Raw genomic sequence first — 17,750 nt, forward strand, 5'->3', positions numbered from 1 at the left:
CCTAACTAGGCAAATATAACAACTTTATATCTGCAGTGCCTGTTTTATCAGATTTGACTGAGGGTCACATGACCTGTGATGTCAGCGTCTCTCCCTGCTTTGATAAAGTTTGTTTACAAGCCTGTAAACGAGACGTCACTGAGCTGGCCATGCCCCCCTTCACTGTCTGCTCTCTCCTAGGATTCTTAACCCCTTCAGCTGCACAGACTCAGGGCTGAAGTGTTTACTGTGTAGCTGCAGGCAGTGAGGAGACAAATGCTGGGCACAGGAGCTGAAAGAGAAGTTCTACAGAGCATTGCAGGTAGGGGGAAGATCCTGTGTGTATTAGCAGTGTCATTATACAGCTGGGACTTGTAGTTCTACACATACAAAATGCTGCTGATTCTCCCAGCACTCAGGGCAGCTCTTGTATTCACTCCCTTAGCAGAGCAGGGGGAAGGGGCAGAGATTGTTTTAATTGCATGTAAACAAAGGGCCAGAAGAGAACCAGGGAAATGAGGAAATATATATATATTTTTTGCATGAAACTTGCTTAGCTTGATAGCTGTGATAGGGTGGGGGTCTGTCCATGTGCTGAAACGTCTCAATTTGCTGTCCTGTCCCACCTGATGGATGTGTCATGGATCAAAGTTTGGCGAAATGCAAAAGAATACATTGGACATCGCCATATGTTCGCATGTTCGGCAAATCGCGAACACGCAAAGTTCGCCGCAAAACGATCGCCGGGCGAGCCACAAGGCCATCTCTACTTCCCATCTGAATGGAACTTCCATTCCACTTAATAGGACTGCCAGATATAGCTGAGTGCAAGCCCTTGGTTATCTCCAGCACCCCCATAGAAATGAATTGAGCAGTGGCATGCATTTCCATATCAGGGAGGCTCCACAGGGTACAGGGCCCTCGTTCTCATGATCTGATAATTATTCCCTATCACGTGGCTTGGGGATAACTTGTTATAAACGAAATACCCCTTTAAATGGACAACCCCTTTAACGGAAGAAAGCAATCAGTTTATTGTGGTTTGTGGGCACTGAAAAGATGTCCACTAGAGACAAAGGAAGCAAACAAGTAATACAAGGATAGAATACAAAGTTTAATGCGTCATATAAGCTACAAATAATTCTTATATCACTTACAGTCATTTCCAGTGTTTTGAGGAGTATCTTCGAACTGATCTGATTGTGAACTGCTGCTATATGCCAGCACCACACAGATGATACAAGGCCTGCAATCAGCTAAGACAGGCTGCAGTAAGTGAATCTGTGAATTTGGCTTCTACCCAGATTGCTGACCTCAGCCTTGCAAAATATGACTGACCCACTTCCTGTCTTCTCGGAACAAGTCGTCTTGTGTGGATATAATTTATTTTATTTAGCACTGGCTGCTTTCTTTTGTGACAGTTATCAAAGAGTCAGATACCAGTTTCAGACAGTTTTTATGGCTTGTTAAAAAAAAAAAAACTGTAAACTCGCCATATGTGTACTGTATATATGTTCACTATTTGTTTTTTTGGGAAGGAACATTGTGGTCTTTTTATTGTTAAGTATGAACAATAGAGTGCTGTCTTCTTAAAGGGGTTCTCCAAATAAAGTTTCTGGAGTCCCATATTCCTTGTTTGTAGAAATGAAAGATGGTAGCAGCATTCTCTCTGCACTTCTTGCCTTCCAGATGTAGTCTCAGGGACAGCATTGGTGCACAATATACAGTATATTACAGAACTTTAAGCCAATCAACAATGGGCGGACTAGGAACTTAAAGTGTCTCTGAAAAAAAACTAAAAGTGGCCCCATGTTGCAAAAATTAACAGAAGCAGGCCAACCCAAGTAAACATGGCCAACACAAGTAGGTGGGGCCTGCAATACTGTAGTGCAGCACAAACTACCGCCCCTGCAGAACTAAATACCACAGTGCGTCACAAAACACCGCCCCAGCAGAACTAAATAGCACAGTGCATCACAAAATACCGCCTTAGCAGATGCAAATACCACATTGCAGCACAAAATACTGCTGCCTTCTCCACAGTATTCAACTGTATTACCATCCTGAGAGCGGTGATACAGTTGAGTTCAGGATGCTCCTAACATTAATTAATGCTTAGACCATCAGATCTTTATATACCCGGCTAGCTGCCATGAGGAGGGGCTTGGGCGGCCTCCTAGCCATCGGCCCACTGGGAAATTTTCCTGTAGGGTCTATCGCCAGTCTGCCCCTGTCTATCGATATCTTTGACATATAAAAAATATTTTTACTTAAGATTAGTAAATAACTTGAGGGAAAAAAAAATAAAAAATTGCTGTCCCAAGTTTCAGGTCCCATTCTTCATTCCGTTATTTATTTTCAGACTTCCTGATACTGTTTGCAACCTACCCCTAATCTCAGACTTTTCTAATGTCATGTTTCCTGCTCAGTAATACATGCTGGATGTGAGGTCTGTGTGTTCAGGATGCTGCTGCCTTCACTAGGTCTTGTACTGTACCCTGCTTTGGACGCCCCTCTCTGATGCACATTGGAGAGCAACTGAATGGAGTCATCTGAATGGCCACCATGTAACTCGTACTACAGTGGCTGCAGGAAAATGCCTAGCTGGCCATGGCTTCACTGGAAAATAAGCTGTTTGCTGGGTGTTCTAGGACGTTGGCGAACCTTTTAGAGACCGAGTGCCCAAAATGCAGCCCCAAACCCACTTATTTATCGCAAACTGCCAACACGGCAATTTAACCTGAATACCAATATACTATATCTTCCATGTACTTTATCATTTAGCTATAATAGCCTGCATACATTCAGTGCGCTGCGTGTGCAGTTCATAGTGTGCCCTGCGCTGATGAATGGCAGGAAAAGTCTAAGGCATATTGGTACACCACAGACTTTTTCCAGGGTGCGGGGGCCCGCAGAGAGGACTCTGAGTGCTGCCTCTGGCACCCGTGCCATAGGTTCGCCACCACTGTTCTAGGAGCAGGACCCTCCCCGGCAGCTGCATTTTTAGAGTGGTTGGCTATGGTGATACAACCCCTTTAACTTTATTTATGAAAACCCAGAGAACAGTGTCTGTTTCCAGTGCTCCCATGCATCTTTATAAAGAGGTGCAGCGCATACTCATCCTGTTCTCAGACCTTTAAAGGTTATGTACACCTTTTGGGGCAATTTGTATATGATTGTATTTTACTAATGTTGGGCTAAATCATTTTTTTAATTGGTCTTTATTAAAAATTTTGAACCACTGTCTTTGTGCAGCCACGAGTTTCCCTAGTAGCAGGATCTGAATTTTCACTCTGTTCCGTCAGGCAGCTAGCTTACCTGATGGACTCCTTTTCTCTGACCTTATAAACACTCATTATTGCTCATTTCTTATCTTACTGATAAGAATGTGGCTTAAATAATTGTTTATGTCCTTTCAGTAATTTAGAGATTAGGTTTATTAGATGACCGGCAGAAAGTAAAAGTGAAAATTACCAAGTACGATTCACATAGCTAGAAAAACTGTGAACCCTTTGTGACAGAATGGCTCAATATTTTAAATAAAGACCAAGTGAAAAAATGATTTTAGCCCAAGATTAGGAAAATGCAATTATAAATAAATTTCCCCAGAAGCTGTACATAGCCTATAATTTTTCTTATGGTCTCTTAAGAATGGCAGGTGGAATGTGATTGGTTGCAGTAGTCAAACATTCCACTTTTCCTTTTACCCTTGTTTCATATTTGAATAATTTTGAAGCATTGTCCCTTCCTGTTCATTTATGGATGAGGACTACATCTATATCTGTATTTTTTTTAAAGGCGTTATCCAAGACTAACCTTTTTTAACAGGCCTCTTCAGAGTAGCGGACCCATGGTGGGGTTCCTACTTACCCGGTCCCCACCACTGGATTCTGGCTGTATCACCTCACGGCTGCCTCCACAAGTTCTAAATCTCTGAATCAACAGCCTTTTGACAGGCGTCCCGTAAACCTCTGCAGCAATGCGGTATGTCACATGCCACATGGATGACAGGTCACTACTGCAGCCGATCACGTGGCGCCCCACTACAGGATCTTGATTCGCAGAAACACTAAATCTGCAGAGGCGGCCGTGGAGCGATGCATCAGAATCCAGCGGCGCGGATCAACCACTCTGAAGAGATCTGTTAAAGAATAAAGTCTAGGATAGCCCCTTTAACTTTATTGAAGCTTTCTATCCTCCCTCATGAATGTAGAACAGACAACACCAGTCACTAACCCATCAGATACCATGGCGCAACATTAATGTGCTCGCTAACTATTGGGCTTTAAACCATTAGACATGGATTGGTCACTGATCATCATAACAGGACAACACAAGGGGCACCAAAGGATGGACGTCAAACTACTGGACACTGAAGACTGAAACTATCTGATAGTTTTTCTATACTTAACCTGCCAGATCTGTTCTGAGCAAAAAAAAAAAATCATTTTAACCACTCCATGAAATTAAAAAGTCGCAGTTAACAAATCACTTACGCCTAATTAATATAGCTAACCATGTCCACTTTTACCCACTTTTGAAAAGCAGCAAGAGCAGCAAAAAAATCACAAAAAGTTACACATTTTGGGACTAGATGGCATGCTCCACAGTTTTCTACTTTTTAGCACCAGAATTCTGGTGGAAATGGAATGATACATTTCTTCCATAATCCTTTGCTTTTCAAACTTGTTAGAGCTCATTGACAAATTCTATAGGGACTTGTGAGCCTTTACCAGTGCTATTAGCAAGTATGGGCTTCACACACGCTGGTGGTAAATATACACTCTAGAGCATAGCACAGCAGAGGGAAAGCAAAATCATCAATAGAAAGGCATTACTGGAGCAGTAAGTGGCTGCTAACACTATTATGGGACTACCAGGAATCAAAGAACCTGTCTCAGGACTCCTCCTAGAACATCTACCTAAGGCTTCATTCATATATCTGTTTGGTAAATCCAGTAGTCTGCAGAGGAGTAGACTACCAGAGTTAACGTATCTGGCATAGCCAGACAATGCAGGCACCGCCAGATTACCATTCACTACAATAGTCTATGGCCTAAATGCCGGCTTCCTGACGGAAAAATATTGTTGGATGCTGGATAAAATAACTCCAGTAGTTGATTCCTCCGCCAGAACAGACTGCTGGATTTAGTGAGATGTGAATGGAGCTTTTGGCTTATTAATGTAACCGACTCCCTCTTGTCTTCAAACAAACTTTTCAAAACTGCTTAAGGACATTCCAATATAAGGTGTGGGATGGGGGTGGTGGGCTACAAGACTTGTTTTGGTTGCAAAGAGCTAAGGCTAGGCAGACCCTCTCCAAACATTCCACCATAACCTGCTCTATCCTGACATGAGGCTATCATTGCCCTGTTATCTATAATCTGATTGGTCAGTGTCCTATACCATAAACATCCGATTGGTTTTGTCTTTGTGTCTTTATGTATAAATAAACACTGAGGAAGGGGAAACCCGGACTCTATTGTACACCAACTCTGTGTGTGCTTGATGTCCCCCGGCCGGTGGGGACATGAATCTGGCAAAATGTTACTGTATATGGCTAGGGCTACATGGTATCTAAAAATTCCATGAGATGAGAGGAAACAAAACCTTCTTGGGAACGCTACCTACTTCAACACGTATGAATGGTCTAAATCCTAAATACATGGTTCTCACCTTACATGGTTGTGTAAATTAGACACTACAGTACAGGGGGGTTTGTCGCATGGGCAGAGCTCTTCTATTTTGTCTATTTTGGATGTAGTGAGAAATCTCAGACGTACTCAGAAAAGGTCATAAGAAGGCTCCTCTAACAGTTAATTTGCTCTTAAAGGGATTGTTCTGGATTTTATTTAACCCCCTCCCCCCTCCAAGCAGATCTGTACTTAGCTGCTCCCTGCTGAGTGATGTAAACTTTTGCAGCCAATAAATGACCTAGCATATGCCACATGGGGACGTGTCACCATTAAGGCCAGTCATTGACTGCAGTGGTGCATATGATCCATCGATGCAGGAAGTTTACATGCAGGGACCCGAAGTTCAGTAAAGAGAGGTACAGAGCTGGAATAGGGTGGCAGGGAGTAGATAGGTACAGATCCCTTCACATGTGCAGTAACCCAGTGGCTCACTGCTGAAGAGGGTTAATCTGTCTATTATTCCCTTTGTATCCCAAATGCTATGTATGGGGACAAGGAGTTAATTTTATGGCTCCATGGAGACAGTTGCTGGGTGTGTGCTGGTCCCACCCCTATAGCTAAGAACTATGGCTACAAACAGTATGGGTCTGTTGGAAGGAGAATCAGCAGACAGGGATACACGAGCCCAGTAACCCAAGAGCAGCCAAAAAAAGTAATTGTTACACATGCAAGCCTCTGAGGGAGAGAAGACTGGAACCTAACAGAAGGTGTAGTGGCCATTTCAAGGGACAGTGCATGGATTAAAAGTCAGTGAAGGTAATGCATGTATCTTGGCTGTGGACCTCACTTCATTTGGTTGAGGTTAGAAGTTTCAGACTTCCCTACCATACAAAAGAGACAGATTGGTCATCTGTTAAAGGACTAAACACCGCAGTTGGGCATTGTAGAAATGCTGATGAAACTGGAGAATATAGAGAAAGAGAGTGAGAGAAACTGCACCCATTGGCTGAACTGGGAAGATTGCTCGGATTAACTGGAAAGGGACTCCAAGAGAACTGCCATATTGCCTATTCTTCCCTATACACAGCCCTGGGAAAACAGTCTATGCAACCTGTAGAGACTGTGCCAACTATTGCAAGTGCCTGTGTATACCATCTGACTAGTTGGCTTGTTAACATCTAAAACTGGCCTCATCCTTGTACTGCAGTGTTGCAGTGCCTGGTATTCCAAGAGAGCCCTGCCTTGCACTTCTTAACCCACTGATACCAAGGGCACCCCACCCAAGGTGTGCCCATAGGAGAATAAAAGGTGTGCCCATCAACCTCATGTAAGGATCACAACCGTGAGTCCTACTACCAACACTATCCATGCCATGACTACCACTTATGTCCTCTTGCTGTCCTCTCCCGAGCTCACTGCACATGTAAGGCTGGGTATGGAGGAACTTAAAATTTTGTGGACAACCCCTTGAATTGTAAATATTAGTTTGGACTTGTCACAAAGCACATTCTTCATGACAAACATGGTACAAGATATTTAATGTCAATATTACGTCACTTGTGTTTTTGCCATTTACTAATATGTGTATATACCATAAAATTATGTATGTCAATTTACATTAATACTTCCAATTAATCAAGCTATGTCTACATCCTAGGTGGACTCCACCCTGGTCAGAAACTATAATTTTGTGTTTTTTTTTATTTGTTTTTAACTGAAAACACGTAAAGGGGTTGTCCCGTCTGGGATATTTATGGCATAATGCTAGCATACGCTGTAAATATCAGATAGGTGCGGTTCCAATTTCAGAGGTGTCTGGCCGTGGCTTTCTCCTCTCTCTATCGAAAATGTATACAACGTGTATGTTTTTTGGAGGGTCAGGAGAGATAGCTGTTGGCTAACATCTATAAAAGGTGTATGGGCACCTTAAGGCTAGATACTGTATGTACGTGAGATACCTGTCCATCGAATGCTCGTTTTGCCTGATAGCTATCTCTCCTGATCCCTTCTTACAAATGTACACAAAGCTCAGCCTCTTGCTGTGGTTTATATGCACTAGAACAAAAGAATTGGAAATGTTGAAATGTAACAACCCGATCCATATCTCCCCTGGCATCTCACAATTTTTCTTCCCACAATTGACATTTAAGAACTCTACTACTCAGTCTTGTTGACATGTGGCACTTCTCTTATAATACTTTGGGGAAACCAATTGGTCACACCATTTAGGGTGGGACACGTTTGACACCATTACGTGTTTGGCCTTACAGCCAGAGCCCAGAAAATATTATATAATCCCCAAAAAATGCAGGCACAAGTTTCTAAGATCAACCACGCACATACAACATTTTGGCAATAAATATCTCCCCTGATTTCCGTCTACGTGCATGTCATTACAGTTATAAAAGTTTATGAGCTGTTACCAGACCTCCCTAGCATTGCTCATCACTCTAGGAAACAAAGGAATGGACAGGTTAAACTCAGGGTAAATGTCTGGGACATTTGGTACATGAGGCTTGATTTTTTAGATCACATAATCAGAAAGAGATCTATGAATATAACATCAATCACTTCTCATTGCTAGAGCCCTTGATATCTCAGGCACAAATGTAGTGCCCTGGAATAGGTTACTTTGGACAATTGCCCGTATTGCTACTATGCAAAGACATCAAATCCCTACATTATTGCTTGTGGAAGGGTTAACTTGCACTGTGATTTATGCTGCTGTGTGCAAGTTTACTGTTTTATATAGTTGAATTGCATTTTATATGTTTATTGTAATATATCCTGTTTATTTGCGCTATTATTGCACAATATCTGCACTGCTCTATGGAAAAGGTTAATGCACAGCCAGCCACTACTGAGAGACTTTGGGGCTTTCTATCTATGCACTGAGAAGTTAGAAGGGACAATGCAAAGTTTTGGAGATAAAAAACAGACACACTGACCTTATGAGTGTCTGGTTTAACTCTGTTGTTTACATCTAAAGACTTTTTTATGTCTGGAAAAGCTGCTTAGTCATTCCCCTAGACTTGCATTGGAACTCTATACAAGTCTATAACAGACTGAAATTGCAATATTGTTGCTGTTTAAATTGTGCTTCTCTACTCCACCCCTCGCACTAGAAGGTTCTAGTTCAGTTAGAAATTATATATGAGGAGAGCAGTTAGAGTCCCTTGTTGGCTGCAGATTGGGATTAGTGTTTAGACTCTGTCAGTCTGCAGATAGGGCCCAGCATTTAGTATAAGAGACTCTGCCAGCCTGCCTAAGTGACCGCAAGAAGACGCTAAGATGGGGATACTGAGCCACAAACCCTGTGTCAGCAGCCCTTTGATCAGGGAGCCGGAAGACCAAGCCACAGACCCTGGGCCACCAAACTATTGGCCAGTGTACCAGCCTTCATAAAGAGAGAGAGAGACAGTTAGCTTAGGCTTTTTCTAATCACAGAATCTTTTTTTTGCCCGGGAGGAGACTGGAGAAGCCAGCTCAGTGCCTTGCCTGTATTGGTTTCCCATTAAAGGAAACTTTATGCTGCCCATACTAAAGGCTTCTACCTAGTTTCCTCCCTTTCTCTCTAGGAGAGAACTGCCAATCATCAGCAGATGGGTTAGAGAGCAGGAGATTATGAATAATCATGACTCTTCTCATGTAGATTTGACTCTTTTCAAGGCCTGGGCTGTAATGATTATGATGCTGGTTCTCGGCAACCACTTACTATTAGCTCATGAGTGACACACCGCTGAGATCAGCATTTCTGTCTCTAATTTATGATGCCCTCAGCATAAAGTTGATGACAGGTTCCCTTTAAGGAGCACCGTACCTTATCATCCCCTCTGGAGAGTAGCAACACATAGTGACACCTCGCCTGGGACCCAGCATAGCATTGGGACCACCCCAAACCCGGTCAAACCCAGTGCTGGTCAAAAACTTTACATTGTAGAGACATAGGTTAATGGGTGGACACAGACAGCTGAGGGCCCCTGTGCAAGAACAGTATATGGGTCCCTTCCTTTCCAGTCATAGAAGATCCTCTTTATCATGCAACTCATGTCTGTCCAGCAAGTCCTAGTGATTGTGAGCTATGAAATTCATAAACCCAGCCCTTGCATTCAATCTAAAACAGTGGGACACTGCTTATTGCTTTTAATGTGCTAGCGCCCCCCCCCCCTTACCTTCTGAACCCCTGTCTGACCCTGCATACATTCTTTTGATTCCAATTTTTTTTATAGAGAGATCATATTAATTTGCTATGTATTTCTTTTTCTAATGGATTATAATTCAGAAGAAAAGATGTTTAGTAATTAATTCACGTTTGCTTTTTCATTAATACATTTCTTGTCTGCTGACAGTTTCATTATGTCTTAGCCTTAGGTTAGTCCTTCTTTATACACTAGGAACCTATTTGAGACGACCAGCCAATATTACAGTGAAAAATGTTATTCTAGTGGGTTGGTCTTGTCATACAACAGAGTAATATACACAAAAGGTAGGGCATTGTAATGTCTGCCACAGAAAAATATGGTCTTGATTGGGGATGGTCTTCTCAAAGAGGCAGTCTTTATGGAAGATAATTGTTAACACTTATGCTTTGACTATCCTTCTCTGTTTTCTCACTCATGGTCAAAAATGTAATTGTGGTGTAATTAAAGGAGTTGTCCCATTAGGACAACCCACAAGATCTGTGGGGAGACTGCTAGGGCCCCCTGTCGATCACGAGAAGGGGGCCCATGTCCTCTGTTTCAGTGGAGCATCAGTCACACATGCATGTCCGCTGCTTCATTCATCTCCATGGGGCTGCCAGAGACTGCGGAGGGCTTGTACTCGGCTTTCTCCGACAGTCCTATAGAGTTGAATGGTGCAGTGGACATGCATGCGTGACTGACACTCTATTCAAATGGTGGAGCATGGGCCCCCATTATCATGAATGTCGAGGGCCCCACTGATCAGACCCCCACCAATCACACACTTATCCTCCATCCTATCGATAGGCGGTAAGCTGTTGTAGTGGGACAACCCCTGTAATATAAGTAGCTAGATCTAGCATAGCATTATAGTACAGAACAAAAGAGGATTGCATTGCGCTCCATATACTTGGAGAGTCAGTCGATTTCCCTGCACCACATCAGAGCAGCTGCATTACAAAGTGCTGAGGAATAATGTCATTTCATGCTAGACCGAGCCATCGTACTTCGCCAACACATCCATTATTATTACAGTATAAGCAGATCCTATAAAAAAGCATCATGTCAAGAAATACAGACACACGCCATTTTAGTGATTGACGCTCGGGCCATTCCCCCCTTCCTCCCAAGAATCTTAATCAACAGATTCTCGTTATGGTGCTAGCAAAGGCAGACGATCTATTACTCTTTCTGGTGCATGAATTATTTATTCTTCTGCTATGCATTGTTTTAACAACACCGGCTATGAAAAGAAGCAATTTCAATTTCCAAATCAGACTGATGTCCCCAAAGAGTTAAAGGGTTAAACATGACTGTACTCGGCGACCTTGGTTTATTTACATGTTATGAAGGCTTCCATAGCAGCGACTGAGCGATAGATTGCTGCGTCATCTTCATCGTGTCAGCAGGGCTTGTCCTCTTGCAGCCATTTTGCAGACGGTTCTAAAGTGACTTAAAATGGCTGCTGCAGCTCTCACAGAGACATAGATTAGAAGCCAGAGAGCCTCGTCTATCACTTCCTACATTTCCTTATCGCCATCAAAAAGGGGAAATGAAGATTAACGCAGCTTTAAGGTCCAGTGACCTATATTCATAGATTAGATCAAGTAAAAAAAAGACAGGCTATGTCAACCATGGAAGGCCGCCATTTTCTTATACTTCCTGCCAGCCATTTTGTGGTATGCAAACTGACTCAAGATGGCCGTGGCTACAGGTCTGCTTTGTTTTATTCATATCACACAGCATGGACAGGGAGAGAATAAAAGACTGCGGCGCATTGAGAAAACAGGGCCAATAAATTAGATTCAGATGTTGTTTCCAGCACTAGGATAGTCACATTCATTTAAAATAAAAGTCTCGCCCTATGCAGCCTTTCACAGTCATACAGAACGTGTTCCTAGCAACACACAAACGTCTGGCAGAAAAAGCGTTAAATACAGCTTAGTAGCCTGCGGACAAGCTAGCGCTTTTTAAGCCATGTAGGTATTGTCGGTTCGGATACATTGGGTGTGAGGACAGATGAGGCATATAGAAGGAATCAGGAGCTACAGTAAGGTTGGGAATGCACAGCACGCAGCGTCGTCTGCACACGGGTGAAAACAATAAATCATTTCCCAGAAGAGAAAACAAAGAGAGAGAAAAATGAAAGAAAGGAATATGCCTTCTGTGGAAAGCATTTGCTACTTGCCTGGTGGAAATTTTTCTAGAAATAACATTATCTTCCTCCAGTGTTAAAATCATTTAGCGAAAAAAAAATCTGTTGCCACAGTAACAAGGCAAGGGCCCAGTCTAGAGAGATCATCACGAATGCAGAGTCCCAGTCTTAAAGGAGCTATGCAGTAAACAGGCACGCCAAGCAAGACAAGGAATGTGGGGGGAAAAAAAAGAGAAAAACACCCTGTTCTGTCCGGATGGACTTGGATTCGTGACATCCAGTCACCCTGCGTCAGTCTAGCTGTTAACCCTTCCACCACCACAGCGGCCTTTTCAGGCCTCGTTATTCAGCAAACAGTGGCCGTAGTGTGCACACAACACAATGACGAGGCAAGAGCAGAAACAGCCACGTTCCTTCTTTTTCCGAAAAACAAAAATCATCTATATCTTTATTTTCTTTTAGTAGGAAAACCTAACTTTCTTTTTTTTTTACGCAAGCCAAAAGGCGCCAATGTCTTTGAAAAATGTCATGACACGGCGCTTCTCCGCTGGCAGCCTGCAAGGGGTTACTGACACATAAAGGCCGCGCCTGATCTTTTTTACTTGTCTTATTAATGGATGGGAACAGTTTGGGTTTTTAGAGCAGAGCTCATGCAAATTTACTGCACTAGTTTTTTTTTTTTTATTCTACTTTGTGATTCGATCTTGTTAGTCCGAAAAATAGGCAACCCAATAGGTATCCGGAGAGCAGCGAACAGTTAACACAAGTAATAATAAGCCATCCGCCATACTGTGGCATATACCTTTCACACAGAAATTCATTTTATGCAACCGAGCAAGAGACGAGGTGCCTAGAGGTCATTTACATAAAATCTATTTCTTCACGGCAGCTGGCATCTTGTTAAATCGGGTGAATTCTACAGTCACGTATATATATATATATATAAATATATATATTGCCTATCTTGCTGTTCACCTATGGTCACGTAGGTGTGGTAACATATAGGTTCTGTGCTAGATTCCAGTTTTCATTTAAACTAGACATAGGGTTGGCGCTGCAGGCGGACAAGAACGACAACAACATGCACGTTCAACCTACCTCTAGGAACCATTTAAGGGACTGTCAACACACAAAATACTTTCCATCTTCCTGCGTGCGGCGCAGTTATGGAAGAATAAAAAGAAACCTTTTTTTTTTATTCGGTCCACGCTTCATGGGGATGAAGAGCTGTCGTCGGTAAAATCAGCTGTACAGCAGCTCGAACGGCTGAGATTCACGAGAAGTGGATTTTCCATTGGAGAGGAACGGATCTTGGTAGCAATGAGAATCCACCTCCGGGTTTTACTCCTGCTGTGTCTCATTGATCCGCAGCTTTGTGCAAATAACGGCAGGACTGACCACTGCAAAGGGCCACTTCTCTGTTCCCCCGGAGAACCAGCTGCTTAGCCCGAACTTCCGCATAGAAGAGGCGAGCTACAGTGCGATGCAGGAGTTAAAAATAGATTTTTTTTCCATTCCTCCTACCTGCATGGCGAGCATATTAGTTTTCAGGCGCTTTAATTTGATATTCACATTAATTAACAATACAGCATACATTATTCAGCCGGGTAAATACAGGACAGAATTAAAAGCAAGATTAATACGATCACGCAGCCTTTCACAGTTTTTTTTTTTTTTTAGATCAAGTTGGTCTTTTGCACGGTGAAAATGCCGGCTGAGAAACTGCGATGCAATGCTTAGAGATGGAAGCGAGAGACGGGAGGTGCAGTAGTAGGTTTATGTCAGGCAGAGCATTTACATACTGACAGCAGCGTCTAATAGATTCGGAGCACAGCAGGCAGAAGAGAAGGCATTAATCCTCGCTGCCATGTCAGCCTTGCAACCGAGGTGCATTCTGCAGCATCTCCTAGGAAGGATAGAGCCAGCTCACCTTAAACGCAGCGTGCCACCAACGATGGGGAGGAACGACAAGCCATCGGGAGCTTCGGATTGAGGAACAGAAAGCAAGAAATGCAAAAATAATCACAAGCAAAAAATAAAAATGAACAACCACCTCTACTCAGCTGGCGGCTCCCCAGATGTTATGTGACAGGCTTCTGAAAGATAGCAGCTTCATCGCCTTGTACAGCCGTGCGTATAACCATTCCGGGGCTGATGCAGGACGCACACATATTATGTATGACATCCTTCTTCTCACTGCAAAATAAACCCTACTCCTTGAAGACGTTCTTCAGGAAAGGGTGATGTCTTCTTCAGGCAGGATTCCCAACGCCACCCTGCCTTCCGAATCATTTGCCTCCCTTTTTTTTTTCCGCTTTGAAAGCCGCAGTTTAAGTTTTATTAAAAGCAATATCCTTTCCACAGTTTGCAAGCTACAGAGATCCAGTCATCTGACCGGCTAATTGTATTTAGGCAACACCCTACTTACCACAGGCTCGGCAAGTGCTAAATATATCAGCATTACAGCTGCTCAGTCGCACAGGAAAATACGTACTAAAGAATTGTTATTTCCTCTCGTGATAAAAAAGCTATTCCTTCACAAACTGGATTCCGCTCAAACATTGAGTAATCCACTGCAGTTTTTTCGCTTGCATAATCCGAGTATCCTGACCCACATAAAGCAAACAAGTCCGAGCCAAGCACATACTAAACTGTACGCAGCACTTACTGACTAGTGGCGGTATTAACTGTCTGCCTGCCTGCCTGCTTTGCATATTTTACTGCACTGTGACCGTGAGCTTGTCACGGAAGAAGCAAGAGAACAGATTATTTCAGTGCACAGTACAGGGGATAATACTATAATACTGTCATATTCATAGGGTTGGCATTATTTTTTTTTTATGTTACGCTGCGTGCTGTGTTGTTGAAGACATAGGCAGGGTAGTATGCGTGTTAGTTAGTTTTCGGTAATAATATGGTCCTTCAGAACTGAACTAGCAATCTATGGTAATTTCTACTACAACATTTAAAATGGTGAAATATCAATGTAAACAGAAATATGTGCCACCATGAAAGGGGTTGTGTCACTTCCGACATTGCTGACATGATCCACACCTATCTCTAGAACGGAGCCCCCAAAGTATACAAAAGCGAACCGCGAATGCGTGGCCACCCTCCATTCACTTCTATGGGAGTTCCGAAAACAGTACCCCAGACCTGGGAATATCTGCAACTGTATATAGTAATGTGTTGTTCATGTTACGTATTTTTCAAGTTTTGGCCGTGTGTTCTAGCCAAGAAGGTTATGGTTGGCAGGAACAGGGCTAACCACCTTGTGCCTCCCCTCTTGATAGGAGTGGGCTTGTCCTGCTTCCTGGCAGTAGGGCGGGTTCCAGTCCAGCTAGAGAAGGGAGAAGAAGAACATGTCAGAGCTCCTACTCCTCAGAACCAAATCTAATTTTCCTGTGAGATTGGGCAACTAAGTCAGTTTTCCTTTGCACCAGTCTCCCCCTCAACTGCCACCAGCCATATCTATTGCTGGAAGCTGTGACAGCTACAAGGAGAGAACTGCTTCAGAAAGGACACTCCCCCTGAGCTGCCAGCTGAAGAGAATCTAGAAGAGCAATTGGAGCAATTCATGGGGGGAACTCTGAATCTAGTTTTGTTAGAAAGGGATTGTCATGCACCATATGATGCCGGATTTACATTTTTTACATTAACCATCAGATAACCCCTGTAATATGTCCTAACCCCAACATGTCCTAACCCTTCAGATCTTAGGCTACTTTCACACTAGCGTTCGGGTGTCCCGAACGCATCCGTCTGGCCCTAATGCATTCTCTATGGAGGCGGATTAACTGAGAATGCATCCGCCTGCCAGCGCTCAGCCTCCGCTCCGCTCAGTGAGCGGACACCTGAACGCTGCTTGCAGCGTTCGGGTGTCCGCCTGGCCGTGCGGAGGCGAGCGGATCCGTCCAGACTTATAATGGAAGTCAATGGGGACGGATCCGCTTGAAGATGACACTATATGGCTCAATCTTCAAGCGGATCCGTTCCCCATTGACTTTCAATGTAAAGTCTGAACGGATCCGCTCAGGCTACTTTCAGACTTAGAAAATTTTCTAAGTAATAATGCAGACGGATACGTTCTGAACGGATGCAAACGTCTGCATTATCGGAGCGGATCCGTCTGATGAAACATCAGACGGATCCGCTCCGAACGCTAGTGTGAAAGTAGCCTTAGCCTAATAGCAGTAATCTAGTAGGTGCTGTAGCGCACACTGAAAAACTCTTCAAAGTTTTAGTAGGGGGGCTGAAAAGTAAACATTCTCTGGGGCAAATTTACAAATGTTACTGCTCATAGACCTCAGGGTAAAATGTGACAAACCTTGGTGCATTGTCACATTGTCACGGCCTCTGTGTTGTGCGCTGTGACACGTTTGCCGTACATGCCGGTTGTGTGCTTTGCTCCCCTTCTCCTGGTTCCTCCTTTGTCTGGTGCTGGAGGGGTTAACTATTTTGCTGGGTGTGGTCACTAGGTGCTTCTTATGGCCTCATGCACACGACAGTGTTTTTTCACTGTCAGTGATTTGGCTTCAGTGGTCCGTGTCCGATTTTGCTTCAGTTGTGTTTCCTTGTGTCTTCCTTTTTTTTTGTCTGACAGGGGGGAAAAAGGAAGGTTAATGTAAAGTGTAATTTTATTGCACCAAGGTCTTGTAGAAAAAAAAAAACGGACGCGGACACGGATGACATACCAGTTATGCATCCGTTTTTTTTGATGGACCCATTGACTTGAATGGGTCCGTCATCCGTTTTCCACTGACAAGAATAGGACAGGTTATATTTTTTTGACGGACTGGAATCACGGATCACGGGCGCGGAGAAAAAACTAGAGAGGACTATCAGTTTTTTTTCACAGCTCCATAGAAATGAATGGGACCTCCGCTAAACTGTGAAAAATGACGGAACGGACGTGGATGCACACAACGGTCGTGTGCATGAGGCCTATACCTGTGGCTAAAGGCCAGGAGTTGTACTCCAGCCTTGGTTTATGCTGGAGTTATGCTCCTGATCTGGATTTTCCATCTTGCAGTGTGTGGGCCACTTTTAGTGGGACATCAATGTCTCCAGCGATGTCTTCCTTGTTTCATCCATGTTCCCTACCTTTCCTGTGTTTAAGTTTGGTGTGGGTTTATGTTCTGGGTGTGGTGTACGTCTTGTTGTTTCATGTCTGGTATTTTGGTGTGGCTTGTCCAGCATGAATGCAAGACGTTTCCCTTTCTGTTGTGGCCTCCTGAAGGGGGTCTCATGGTTTCCCAGAGGGGTGACCCACATGCCTGTATGCAGCGCTGCCTGGGGCCCTGTGCATCTTTCTGCATGGGGGTCCAAGCAGTAACTGGTGTGCTGGATTCCTGTATGTGTTGTTTGTATGGTGTCCTGTTTGGTGTGTGGGCTCCTGTACATATGCACGGGTTCAGGTCGTGGTGGCAGCGGCAGGTAAGTGTGTTGTCTGGTGTTCTTACCTGCCGATCCAGTTGCTGTATATGGTTTCTACTTTTCCCTGCTACTAGGCCGGTTGAGACTCCTGTTCATCCGTGTCTTGGAAGAACAGGTCGTCTCTCCCCTGCTCCTATGTGAGGGATTATCAGGGTGACTCAGGGCCCTAGGTTTCCGGGGTATGAGCCGTCCTACCATCCAGGTCCGCTCATACGGTGAGGAGTTAGGGCGAGGATTAGGGATGCTATAGGAGGCGACCTGCTCCCTGATCCTGGCATCCAGGCCTAGTTGCTTTCCCAAATTCCCTGACATTGTACGGTGGGGGGTTTCCCGCACTCTCCACATCCAGTGTCAGACTGGGAT

At 43.9% G+C, this 17,750-nt stretch overlaps 1 protein-coding gene across 4 annotated transcripts in view; it reads right to left on the reverse strand.

Moving 5' to 3' along the window:
* The window catches only part of ZBTB38 (zinc finger and BTB domain containing 38), a 46,931-nt gene extending 32,442 nt beyond the window's left edge, over positions 1 to 14,489 (reverse strand). The window contains exon 1 of one of the 4 annotated variants that reach the window (XM_040427787.1): positions 14,380 to 14,489. The gene's annotated coding sequence lies outside the window, so the exon portion shown is untranslated. The other 3 variants (XM_040427782.1, XM_040427783.1, XM_040427785.1) reach the window with 3 other exon arrangements.
* Positions 14,490 to 17,750: the final 3,261 nt, after the last annotated feature.

Source organism: Bufo bufo, chromosome 4 (genome assembly GCF_905171765.1).
Source record: "Bufo bufo chromosome 4, aBufBuf1.1, whole genome shotgun sequence".
Taxonomy (NCBI): Eukaryota; Metazoa; Chordata; class Amphibia; order Anura; family Bufonidae; genus Bufo; species Bufo bufo.